Source organism: Alligator mississippiensis, chromosome 4, assembly GCF_030867095.1.
Source record: "Alligator mississippiensis isolate rAllMis1 chromosome 4, rAllMis1, whole genome shotgun sequence".
In the NCBI taxonomy this organism is placed as follows: Eukaryota; Metazoa; Chordata; order Crocodylia; family Alligatoridae; genus Alligator; species Alligator mississippiensis.
The window spans coordinates 86,152,892-86,167,302 of record NC_081827.1 but is presented as its reverse complement, the minus strand read 5'-3'; positions in this window follow the sequence as shown (position 1 = coordinate 86,167,302).

Sequence of the window (14,411 nt, the reverse complement as noted above, 5' to 3'; positions counted from 1 at the left end):
GCAGAAAAATTTCACTGAGAGAATCCAAAAATTGTTGAAGTTTATTTGGTGGAAAACAGGAGAGAAGTTGGCACCATGTTAGCCACAGTTCTTTTTACAGATGACTGAAGGCCAGTCAGTCTCACCTCCATCCTTGGCAAGGTCTTTGAAAAGATTATCAAGGCTCACATTTGCAAGAGCCCGGCAGGACAAATTATGGTGAGGGGAAACCAGCACGGGTTCGAAGCAGGCAGATTGTGCCTGACCAATCTAGTCTCTTTTTATGACCAGGTTACGAAATGGCTGGAAACAGGAGCAGGGGTGGATGTCATATACTTAGGCTTCAGGAAGGCCTTCGATACGGTATCCCACCCCATACTGGTGAACAAGTTAAGAGGCTGTGACGTGGATGACTACACAGTCCAGTGGGTGGCGAATTGGCTAGAGGGCCACATCCAGAGAGTAGTGGTGGATGGGTCGGTTTCAACCTGGAAGGGTGTGGGCAGTGGGGTCCCGCAGGGCTCGGTCCTTGGACCAATACTCTTTAATGTCTTCATCAGCGACTTGGACGAGGGAGTGAAGTGTACTCTGTCCAAGTTTGCGGATGACACAAAACTGTGGGGAGAAGTGGACACGCCGGAGGGCAGGGAACAGCTGCAAGCAGACCTGAATGGGTTGGACAAGTGTGCAGAAAACAACAGAATGCAATTCAACAAGGAGAAATGAAAAGTGCTGCACCTAGGGAGGAAAAATGTCCAGCATACCTACTGCCTAGGGAATGACCTGCTTGGTGGCATGGAAGTGGAAAGGGATCTTGGAGTCCCAGTGGACTCCAAGATGAACATGAGTCGGCAGTGTGACGAAGCCATCAGAAAAGCCAATGGCACTTTATCGTGCATCAGCAGATGCATGACGAATAGATCCAAAGAGGTGATACTTCCCCTCTATCAGGCGCTGGTCAGACCGCAGTTGGAATACTGCGTGCAATTCTGGGCACCGCACTTCAACAGGGATGCGGATAACCTGGAGAGGGTCCAGAGAAGGGCCACTCGTATGGCTAAGGGCTTGCAGGCCAAGCCCTATGATGAGAGACTAGAGAACCTGGACCTTTTCAGCCTCTGCAAGAGAAGGTTGAGAGGCGACCTTGTGGCTGCCTATAAGTTCATCACGGGGGCACAGAAGGGAATTGGTGAGGTTTTATTCACCAAGGTGCCCCCGGGGGTTACAAGAAATAATGGCCACAAGCTAGCAGAGAGCAGATTTAGACTGGACATAAGGAAGAACTTCTTCACAGTTCGAGTGACCAAGGTCTGGAACGGGCTCCCAAGGGAGGTGGTCCTCTCCCCTACCCTGGTGGGTCTTCAAGAGGAGGTTGGATATGCATCTAGCTGGGGTCATCTAGACCCAGCACTCTTTCCTGCATATGCAGGGGGTCGGACTCGATGATCTATTGAGGTCCCTTCTGACCCTAACATCTATGAATCTATGAAGTCGATTTCTTTATTCTAATTGTAACTGTCACTACAGTATTAATACATCACTTTAATTAACCTTCATATGTTCCCATGGGGTAATTTTGTACCCCAGATGCATATTTCGTGCAGTATCTTAAAGTGAAGTAATTCCAAATGTTTTTCTTTTTAAGATATTGTCACTGGCACCACAGTGCACAATATCCCCAAAGAACAGCCAGCTTACATGAATGGTTTGTTCTCTGTGGATGAAAACCTGCCCAGGGTAACAAGTTACCCCAGGTGTGAATGTGTTTTTCCATATGGGGTAAAAACTTACCCCAAGCCCATGTTAACGCATTGGGGTAACTTGTTACCCCAATGCAATGTCTGTATAAATGACAGGCTGTTTGGCCACTTTGGGTGGATGCATCTGAAAGGTCAACATTCATTCACATCTCATTCATGTCCACTTCAGGTATCCATGGTAACTAATGGATGGCCATCCTCCACTTTTCTTTTGCTTTTGATTCACCCTAGTTTCCTATATTCCAAAGAAGTCCAAAGTTGTGCTTTTGCTGTCAAGCATGCACCGTGACCCATCAGTGGGTGGAAAGCAAAGAAAGCTGGACATCATCCACGACTACAATAAAAACAAGGGTGGGGTGGATAAGCTTGACCACTTAGTCTGTATAGCTGCCTGCAGACAGAAAATCAACAGGTGGCCAATGACACTATTTTTCAAGATGTCTGCCTTTGCCAGCCTCGTTGGCTAGGCCACAATGCAAACTGGAAGCAAAGATCACATTTAAGAAGGCAGAGCTTTTTTTTTTGCAGGAGCTTGGGGAATAGTTGATCGTCAGACAAATAAAATGAAGAATGATGGGTACATGTAATCTAAGTCCATCAAGTCTGGTATGACTGACCTAAATTACAAATTACCACAATGCACCCCAGTAGAGCCTTCTGCAAGCATGAGTGGACGTTGTGCTTTTTGTCGAAAGGACAGATGACCGCAAAACCCAGAAACAATGCAAAGATTGTAAACAATTTGCTCATGTGCACCACAGTACGTCACTGCTGCTTTGTGAGGAATGCAGGATTCAGTTAAAACAGTTAGGAAATGTTTTTGGAAGTAATTGTTAGTTTGAAAACAGTGTGAACTGCAGACACAACAAATTGTTCATGCACATTTTGAAAGTAAAAAAGTTTAAATTTTGTTCAACTTTCTAGTTAAATAATATTTTTGGTTCAAATCATCATAAATACTCTTTCAAACAATCTGTATGTTTAATAAATAGTTTTTGGTACATTTATACTGTTGTCACTGGTTCCATTTTGCTCCTGTGGCTGGGGTAACTTACCCCATGAGACCAACAACAGTTACAGTTTCATGAAAATGGATGAGGGTTAATCCTTTCTTATTTGCCTCTTTTTAAGCTAACAAAATTCAGCTAGTTTGAATGTGAAATAGCTGTCTGCAGAACAACTTCCAATTACATTTAGCAACAAATAAACAATTGTTACAAAGAATGCATAGAAATGTTCACCATGCCAAGTCTACAATCATGTGGCTGGCTTTAAGCCATGTGATCATAGACCGGGAGCATTGTGTGCAGACTCTTGCTGGTGATAGAAGCCACACAGGGAACCCAATACTCAGGGTAGGGGAGAGGTAGGCAGGATCAGGGAGAGCTGGTGGGCTCCTCCTAGGGTGGGGTTGGGAAGAATTGAGGGGCTGGGGGAGGGGTCAGCAGGTCCATGGAGGGGGTTGTCCATCCAGAGATGGAAAAGTTGAGGAGCTAAGAATAGCTCAGTTAGGGTGAGGGAAAGGGGTTGGAAGAGTGCTGCCTATGGGCTGCAGCAAACAGTTGGGTTTTTCCAGCCTCAGGGCTGCATTCTGAGCCTGTGTAGATGTTCAGCAGATGGGGTTCACCTATACCCAATCTTGGGTAGTTCACCTACTCAGAACTAACTTAAATTGGGACCCTGGACATCTACATAGACAGGCAATTAAATAAACCTAATCTCATTTAGGTCAATCTAAATGTAACATCTGCATGTACCCAAAGTCATTACAAATCTTTGAGAAATAAGGATTCTTGATATTAATTTTAGTATACAAATTAGGTTTCTAATTTGTTTCTTAAATGTGTATTAGCATGCAGAAAATGTTACTTCAATGCTTTAAAAAAACCCCAAATAATTTAAATCTAACTTCTTGGAATTCCAGGTCTGCCCTGGAATGTAGGTTGATATAGTTCCCATGCATAAACTTTTCTATATGGAAAGGCAATGCTTAGATGAATTTCTGGAACAATGTGCAAGGTAAATTGTCCATCCTTGATCCATACAAATTAAGATACAATGGAGTAAATCGGGGTATCATTGTGAAATTGACAGGTTTCATTATGAAATTGTAAACTTTTTCTTAAACTGACCTATACATGATCCTCTTGCACGTTTTGGGGGTAATGTTAGGTCCTAGTCTGGCCACTTGACTTATGCATTTGCATGGAGCTTGGGTGATCTACTTATTTCATAGATTCAGCTGCAGGATCAAAGCCTTATATCTGGATGTCTTCCAGCCCCATGTCTTTATTAGAGTCTGAAAGAAATAATTCTAGTAATTTGATTGTGTGATGATCCATGACTTGCTTCCCAGTATGAGTTGTACTTGCTGCATAAATCTTGGAGAATTTAATCTTGTGTTCTTTATATTATGATATATGATAATTTGTCTAGAGCCGAGGGCTCTCTTTTTTTCCAGGATAACTGAATGTTCTTTCAAAAAGATGTGAAAGAACCCAGGGCATTCAGACCCTATTCTAAACATATGAGGGTCACTCATAAACTTTTTGTTAAATGCTAAACAGAATTCATACAAATATGAGACAAAAAGATAATTTACAATATACAACTGTCATTATTCCTTAATATCAAGCATATTGTACTATCAAAAGTTAATACGCACAGCAGGAAATAAAATCAGGGGTTTAATGTATTTTAACTAAATAAAGATTCTCTGAATTGGGGAAAATGTTTCACATTTACATCAAAGGAAAGATGATTCTGTTAGCAGAAGATCTCAGAGAATAGCTCAGAGAATAGAGAATGAAAGAGGAATACAGACTTTTCCTTGCTAGGACAGACTTCCAAACGCATTATCTAATCTGACAAGCAAGAAAGATTCCTGACAGTCTGAGAGAGAGAACGGACAGAGGGGTGGAGGGCTGGAAAGGTGGGGTGGGGGGAAAAGCAGGGGGGGCTGGGAATTCAGACCATAGAGTAATATTATGTATTAGTGTTTTTTATTGTGGCATCACTGGATCAATCATTTTTTTTATAATTACTGTGCTTTCTTATTATTTTTATTCTAATTCTTTTGTTGTTTAAGACATATACTCTATGCTGGTAGTAGGGCAACAAGGGATAATTATTTGTGATATATAACCTCATGTATTGCTAAATGGGACCCTCAAAACAAGGCAACCCAGCAGACATTTTGCCTACTACAAACATTGCCTTTGTATTTCCAGAAAAAGGGAGAAAGGGGAGATTTTTTTTTTAATGGGTAGGGGGTGTTACATGAAAAGCTCACAACGAACTTTGAGAAGCTAGGTAAGAAGAAAATATGAGGAAGGAGTTGGAGAGAATGAAAGGCTGCCACAGAATCATACATATACTCATTAAAAGTATAACTTTAACTGTGGGACCTTCAAGAAGTGTGAGATAAAGTGTGTCTAAAACCTGTCTCTGTCTTTCCTGGCTTCTCTCTACTCCTGTCATTCCCAAGCCTGACCTTTTTAAGGCTGCTGTTTTACACCTGTTCTTGGTCTTCTTCTTCCCACTTCTACTTTCTCAGGAGTCAAGTACACAGGTTGGATGGTGCCCTCTTAGAGCATCTATACATGTGCTGTGGGGTGTAGAAGGGAGAACTTTAATTAAAACAGCTCTGAGACCCATTCTTATTAAAATGCTCACAATGTCACGTGTATTCAGTGTTCCATGCTTCAAAATGCTAGCGGGGGTGGTTTAACTAACATTTGTTTGATAAGCTTTAGTTAAAGCACCCCTGCTGCCATTTTGAAATGTGGGGACACCAAATACATGTGACACGGAGGCTGTTGGAGTGCGTTATTTAGCACACTCCAACAGGCTCACAGAAGACTTTGTTAATCAAGTGTGTTCCAATGCATGCTAATTTTAGCATGCATACGAACAGAGGTCTGTCACATGTATAGGTGCCCTTAATGAGCAGTTTTTTAATATTTCAGTTTATTCTCATGATTTAGTTTGCAGCTGTATGTCTTGTCTACTGCATACTCTTCAAACTCTTCTCTAAAGAAAGAATTATTGATTTCCTCATGATTTTTCATTTTTTTAATTAATTTTAATCTAGATAGAATTTCAAACAAAAGATGGTAGAGGTAGAAAAAAAAAGGTTAGGTATCCTGAAAATATATATATTTTTTAAATCAATAAAAGGAAGCTTTTAGTTTTTGGTTGAACAGAGTATTTTATTTGAAACCAAATGAGATGTTTTGGACAAAACATCATTTTGAAATTAAATTTTATTTTGTTGCTGTTAATACTTTAATTGTTCTACCAAGAAAAATATTTTAGGTCATTCTGAAAGATTTTTTTCCCTTTTATTCGGTAACTCGTTATCCTTACATCTACTCCAAGCTAGAATTCTGTTTGCTTTTATGGAGAATTCTGAATCTTGGTCTTACTCTGATGGTAGAATTGTGTTTCAATAAACTTATGCCAAATAGCAGGAATGGTTTCCTCTCAGATTATTTGGTGGGCAGTTCAAGGGCTTTCCACAGTCCACAACTTTGGGGAAGCCCCATATTGTAGACTTCCCTGGGTAAGGGACCGTAAGATTCCCCCCAGTCTCTGACTAGGAGGAAGTCATATAGATTGCACTGGGAACCTTTCGCTATTCAGTGATAAATGGCAGTGAAGTTGACAAGAATCATGTCATTGAATGAAAGAAGATTGTGTTAACAGGAAGATTTTGCTTTCCTTGAGGAAGACATCATGTTCCATGAATGAGGACCACTGTGGAAAGGTTGAATCCATCTGACAAAAATTAACTGACTAGACAAACAAGATGGGCAGACCAAAACCTGATGATCTTCAACATAGAGAAGTGCAAGGTGCTCCACCTTGGGAGGAAGAACCAGCATCTTACTTATAGGCTCAGCAGTACTACGCTTACTAGCACCATGACCGAAAGAGACTTGAGGGTCTTGATTGACCAGAAGATGAACATGAGCCACCAATTTGATGCCATGGCCAGGAAAGCAAACCAAACTCTGTCATGCATCTGCCAATGCATCTCAAGCAAAACCAGGGATGTCATCCTCCCGCTTTACTCAGCTTTAGTGAGGCTGCCACTGGAGTACTGCATTCAGTTTTGGGCTCCCCACTTCAGGAGAGACATAGATAACCTTGAGAGAATCCAAAGGAGAGCCACCCATATGATCAAAGGCCAATGGGGCAAGCCTTACAATAAGAGGCTGAGGGACTTGGGACACTTTAGCATGGAGAAGGGAAGGCTCAGGGGGGACTTGGTGACAGCCTACCAATATATAAGGGGGGTATATCAGGACCTGGGAGAACAGTTGTTCACCAGGGCTCGCCAAGAGATAACAAAGTCTAATGGCCACAAACTCTTGGAAGGCTGATTTAGACTGGACATGAGAAAAAAACTTCTTTACAGTCTGTGTGTCCAGGGTGTGGAACAGACTCCTCCCAAAGGTGGTGCAAGGACCTACTCTGGACTCATTCAAAAGGTGTCTGGATGTTTATCTTTCTGGCATCATTTGACTTCAGCAGACTTCCTGCCAGCAGGGGGGACTGGACTCCATCTCAAAAGGTCCCTTCTAGCCCCTCATGTCTATGAAATCTATGAAAAAGAAGCAAGAATAATTAAGGAAGCTGTCAAACATCTTAGATATCTGTATCCTGATAGTCAGAGAATTGTAGATTTAGATAAATAAATAGGTAGATTTAGATTTAGATGTTTTACTACACTAACAAAACTATTCAGCTATCTAACAAAACTATGTATTTATTTCAAAGATATGGTAGAATAAATTGAAGTGCTGAAATACTGCTACAGAAGGGTCTTGCTTGTTCAGGAGGACAGCCAGGGAAACAATGGGAGAAGGCATTGAATTATACATCATGATTGTAGAGAATAGATTTGCTCTGAAGTCCAGAAAGAGGTGAAAGAAAAACCTTCGGAAAAGTCTTAAGTTAAGATCAAAAAGGGAAGAAGTCAGGAGAGAAGGCAAAGGAAATAAAAAGGAGGCTGCTATTTTAGACTTTGTTCTCTCTAATAGGGAGGAACCAGTTCAGAATCTGTACCTGGAAAATAATTTAGATGAAAGTGATTATGAAATAGAAAATGATTCTGAAGACAGGAGTGAAATTATAGTGGAATGGTGCTATGTGAGTATTCTAACATATTGCATAAAATTTGAGCAGCAGCTTCACCTCCTCCTAGATCAGGGGCGGGCAATTATTTCAGGCAGAGGGCTGCTTCCTGAGTTTTGGCAAGCCATCAAGGGCCGCATGACAGGCAGCCAGGGGCAGATAAATATTAATTTTCTTAATTTTTTTAGGTGCCCTGCGGGCCAGATAAAATGGCCTGGCGGGCCGCATCTGGACTCTGGGTCGCATTTTGCCCACCCCTGTCCTAGAGACGCTTCACTTCATCAACCTCCTAGATACAGAAACTCATGGACTCAGTATAGACATTGGAATTCTGACACACTACAACCTGCCAGACATCTGACTCCCCAGGTACCTCTCCACTTTTACCTGCTACATCCCCCCTCCACCCCCCACCTCCAGCCTGTCTCTCACCCCCTGATGCCTCAATTTACATTTTTAATGACCGGCTTTCTTGCCTGCATTGCATGCCAGCCTCTGGCTTCTTTACTATTCCTTCTATCCAGGAAGAGCACACACATATCAACTAGATGCTTCCTCAAAACAAAGGGTTTTTTTTAAACCTGAAAGCTTGCAAAGAAGAATTTCTCCGGTTATTCAGTTGGTCTAATAAAAGATATCGGATTGACCCTAAGAACCTTGTCTGTGCTATGTCCTTAGACCAACATGGCTCCAAGCTACACCCATTAACAGACACAAGTGACATGAGTTTTGCTTTCAGAAGTTTGAGGTGCAGCTTCACTGGACCACTCTACTGAAACCTGGCAGGCCTCCCTCATGCCCACATGAGGGGCTATTTATGTGGCAAAATAGGTGCTAATGAAGGTGGCCATTTAATGCGCCACTCTCAGAGCTGGAGGTGGCAGTTTAGTTTCTTACCAGGCAGCAGGGGAAGAACATCTCCCAGCTGAGCTCCCATGCCAGAAAGAACTTGGAGGTATAAGGGCTGGGGCTATATGTGGAGGAGGTCCCACATCCTCCTGGGCATGACCTAAAACTGCACCCTGCCAGGGTAGGGAGGCTTGGGTGAGACTGCTGGTAGTGTGGCAGCCCCAGGAAATGCCAGACCCACAAACCTCCCTGGTGAGAATCAGGTAGGAGCAGGAGGCACCTGATAACCTCCAGCCACCACACAGTCCTGGCTGGGGAATGCCCAGACCTGTAAGATCTTTGAGAGGCCTGAGACTTACTGGTTGTAGTGGAGTTGTGAGGGTGAGAACAGGGGCTACCATCCCTGCAGTTTTCACCCCACTGCGCCTTACACACACAAAGTCACACATCACAAGTTTTGCTTGTCAGCAGTTTGAGGTGCAGTTTCTCAGAAACCCCTGCACCTATCTCCTTGAAACTTGGCAGGCTTCATGACCTCAGAAGGGGCTAGGATGTGATTCCCCATTATGGGACTCTATGGCCAAAACACCGTTGAAATTCCAAAACAGCTCTGAAACATTTTTGGCCGAAACAAAATGGGACAGTGATTTAAACACTGAAATGAATCACTGTCCCTCTGAAACACCGAATCTGAAACTAAATGAGACAGCCATTTCAGACAGCCCTATGAAACACTGAAACGAAACACTGTCCCTCTAAACCCAAAATGAAATGCAGGTTAAAGTGAACAAGTCACTTAACAAGTTGAGATTCATGTTAACAGTTAGTTAGATAATGGACTTTTCTGTGTTACTAGAATTGATTCTGAGTCAGTGTCTATTCATTCTTTTACATGGGGATTGCCCTGCCTGGCAACCTAGATAGCAGAATAGTACTGTAAGCAGGTGCTGACCTGTAAAATGGTGGGGGACCAAGGGAATGAACCTCAGGTGTTATAATTTATGATGCTTGGTCTAGCAGTGATGTGGTCTGTGTTGATGAGGAGGCACAGCTGGCATCTGGATCTGTGGCAAGACCTGGTAGCTTAGTTGGAGTAAGGTAGTCTGTTGGTGGAAAGACATTGTTTGAGGCCAAGGGGGGCTACTTCTAAGTTAAGACAGGCTTGTTCCCCAAGCCCATGCCAGAATATTTTAACATCCATGGGCATTCCATCACTGACCTCAGTAGCTGTTATTAAACAAACAAACAAAAAAATCCCCCCAAAATAAATTTTGAAATCCAATTTGAATGTGAAATTGTGGATAAAGAAATCATCCACAAATTAGATTGTGCTGACCATGGTTTCAAATGGCACTTTGTTTTTTTATCACAGTTCCTGGACTAGCTGTTAATTCAAGTGTCCCTCAAGGTGTTCTCTGACTTGTTCACCTTAACTCAGGGGTGTCAAAGATATGACCCCCAATGCTGCCCAGGGGTCTTGAAGTAACCCACAGGCAGCATATGGAGCATGCCAGATGGTGCCGCACCCCACATGCAGTGCCCACTCCACCTCACGTCCCAGAATGGTGGAGCAGCTGTTATGGGCAGCAGAGCCCTGCAGCGGTGGCTTGGCCCCAGAACCACTGCTTCATGTAGCATGGGCACTCCAATGATATGCTGCATCTGGCAGCTGCTCTGCTGCTCTGGGATGTTAGCACATGTGGTTCCCACTCAAGATGTAGAATTCAGGGTTGGTTTGTGCATTGGGTCCAACTGGTGGACTGGTTCTGCACCACTCACCCAGGCACTTTACACCCATGCTTTAACTGATCCAATCAACTCATTTTTACCCCTCTCAGAAGTACTTCCTCCCATTGTCCCTTTCCCTTCTGTACAAAACCCTTTCTTTCTGCTATTCCATTTATACCACCTGACAAAGAATGTTGCCTACAAACACTCATGCCCCTGAACCAAGTAGTCTCAAAAGTCTCTAAAATCTTACCCAGGTCTATCTTCTTCCTGATCTCAGACAACTTGCCTCTCTAGTCAATTTAGGAAAGAGATTAGAATATCTTCATCTAGAGCTATTTGATCACTAGTCAATAAAAAGGAAACCATATAAACATATAAGAAAAATAATTACTAAGTATAAAACAACAGGACAAGAATCTAAGGACAAGGTTAGAATCAAAGGCACAAAATTAGTTTAATTTAGCAACGACAATATATAGGAAAATAAAAAGGGTGTTATAAGTACGTTAAATGTCAGATAAAAATGAAGGAAACCATTTAATTGGAAAGGTTAGCAAATAATGGATGACAGAAGAGATTGTGATGTTCAAGACTTCTGTCTTTAACAAAGTGTTGATTATAATCAGCTGCTTATCACTATTAACATTAATTTCAAGAGTATAGGACTACACCAGCCATAGGGAGAGACCAGGCTAACAAGAAGTTAGAAGTAGCTTTGCAGGCCTTGGTGAAACAGTTTCTGAATTGTTAGTGATTTTTGAGAACCCATAGAGGATTGGAAAAGGGCAAATATTAGTACTTGCATTTAGAAGCAAAAAAGCAATTAGAAGACCTTTTGAAAATACAAACAATTCAGCCTAATTTTGATAGTGAGCAAATGTGTAAATAGTCTGTACACACCTAAAAGATAGTAAAGTAAAAAGAAAAAGCTAACAGATTTTCAAGAACAAATCATGCTAAGGCTATACCATTTCCTCCTCTGAAAGAGCACCTGTCTTGTGGATAGGGGAGAAACAATGGAAATGAAATGTCTTGATTTTAGTAAAGCTTTGGGTTCTGTCCTATATGACACATGCATAAGCAAATTAGGGGAACATGATTACCTGAAATTACTATGAAGTAAATGCACTCAAAAAGTTCTTATCAACAAATTGTCAAACTGAAAGGACACATGGGATGTTAATGGATGTGCAGCTCCCCACTGTAACTCATGGTGCTTCACAGACAGTGCCATGAGTTACCACAATACCCCTCCCCCCACAACCTAACAGATGTTTGCTGTTTGGCTGAGGGGAGGGGGGCAGGGGTCAACCTCCACTTTGGAGCTGATCCAGGGAAGAGACGCTTTGTGCCTGCAGCTTTTCTCCCCTAACCCTGCCTCCTCCATCCCAGCTCCATTGCTGTCTGCAGGATGGGAGGAAAGATAAGGGAGGGGAGGAAGCTCCGGTCTGGGGTTTGTCCAGCCTATGGATTGGAGCCCCCACCTTGAAGGGGCACTTTTAAGTGCTCTGCAGCCATGAACTTCTGTCACAGCATGGCCGTAGACAGCTTTTAAGGGGCCAATCAAGCAATTAATATCACTTCTGTCAGCACCCATAAAGTCTAGTTCTGCACAGGTTTGTCCTGACTTTGACACTATTCAATATTTTCATCGACTTGCATGATGAAATGAAGAGTATATCTGTAACACTGGTGAAGGTACCTATCTTAGAGGGGTTGCAAGCACTTTGGATGACAGGAATTAAGAAATGATAATCAATTAGAGAGAACTGATCTGAAGGCAATAACATAAAATTCATTAAAAATAAAATCCAGAGTATTACATTTACAAAGGAAAAATCAAATGTTCAAATACAAAGTGGGGAGTACCTCTCTAGGCAGAAGTGTGGTAGAAAAGGACCCAGGGGGATTAATGATGCACGGACTGAATATTAGTCACCAATGTCATGCTGTTTCAGAAAATGCAAATGTCCTTCTAGCATGTGGAGTGAGATGATTATTCTGGTATTCTCAGCACTTCTAAAGTCTCCTTGGGAATAAGGTGTCCAGTTTCCACTATCATACTTTAAGAAATATGTATAGAAATTGCAAAGCATCTAAATCAGAACAACAAAAAATAAGCAGTTCAGAAAACATGACATCTGGTGAAAGGCTGAAAAAACTATGTTTGTTTAGTCTAGAAAAGAGAACCTCATGTGGGAGACATAGCAGTCTTCGAAAATGTAAAAGGTTGCCACAAACAAGACAATGATTAATTGCTCTTCATGTCCACAGAGAATGTGACAGGAAGTAATCTGCTTAATTTGCAGGAAGGAAAAATTTGGCTGGATGTTAGGAGAAAAAAACCTAACTATAAAGGTAGCTAAACACTGCAAAAATCTACCTAAGGGGTATGTCTACATGTGGAAGTGCTCTGGAGAGTGGGTTTACTCTAAAGTAATTAAGCTGGGTAGGCATTTACGTGTGCAGGGAGGTGGGAGCAGATTTGCTGCTCATGTCAGCAATCTGCTCCCACCCCTACTGGCTCTGCACTGCTCCCTGTAGCAGCCAGAGGGAGCTCTAGGTTCACCCTGGGTGCTAGCCCAGGAGCTGTTGGGGAGCACAGGGCCAGGAGACAGCTGTCTCCTGGCAGGGACTGGGACATTGCTCCCTGCCCCTGGGAGATACCTGCTGCCAGGGCAGATGATGTGCCCAAGAAGGCTGTAATATCTCTTTCTCTGAAGGTTTTAAGGGTAGGTCAGATAAATATTTGTTAGCAGTGGATTATGTATACTTGATCCTGTCTCAGAGAATAGGGTTGGTTTTGATAACTTCTTGAGGTCCCTCCTAGACTTTCCTTCCTATGATTTATGACTATTAGAGTGGCCAGGCCAGGGACCACATACATTTCCAAAAAAAGGAATAAAACTTATTTTCATTCCATTTGTGCAGTTCACAGAGGAACAATTTACAAGTGACAGTGAAAAAAAAACCTTCTTAAAAATACGTGAAGGGCAAATGTGTTTTCTTTATCAGCAGCTTCACAAATCTGATGCACGTTTTAATTTCTTTCTGTTGTAGCTTCCAGGGTTCCATTGATCTTGCAGTGTGGGAGGACTGTTATGGTGGGAGTCCCCTGAGTTCCATGACAACAATAATTAAGTTGTGCTCTGGGAAAGTGCAAGCAAGCTAGATATGTATCTGCATCTCTGCCAATAAACACTTTAGCACTGCAAAATGCAGGAATTTTTTGCCACATTAATCATTTTGATTTCCCTATTATTTTTCTTAATGCCACCTATCCTACATGTTCATGAAAGGAAGAGCAAGGGTTCCTTTAAAACGTGTTGTACATTTTATATAGAACCTTGCACAATTGCTCTGTTTTATTGCATTCATTCTTTTTAAAGTTCATAAATGACAAAGCCAATAATATACAGCTAGAGGAACCAGCTGGCTTCCACATTGCTTTATATTTTTTTTCTACTAGATCACAGAAAATGTCCTTTTTTTGTGAACAGTTTTGTGGCTTGCTGGGTGTATATTTTGCTTCATACTCACTGGTAAGACTTCTCAATCCCTGCATCTCTTCTATGTTCTAGCAGCTGATTGTTCTTGCACACGATAAATCTGCAGACATAATAAATAAGTACAATAGCTGTCTTAATTAATACAGTTCCATCTTATTTTAACAATTTCTGCTCAAAGCTGGTGCCATTAAATTTAATTCCACACCATTTTGTTTTATTTGGCTAATAAAGCTTATGATATTATTCCTATAATATCAGATTAGAAATATCTGTGACACCAATGTTTGTAACCCTTGGGGTTTTTTGCCTTACTAGTTACCCACCTTGATTCACACCGATTCATTCTTGGCACTGCTTAGCCTGGGGGAAGGAAGGGAAGCTGTAACTTCTTTAGCATATTAGTGAGTTCTTAAACAGTTATCTCATTCCTGTATTACCTCCC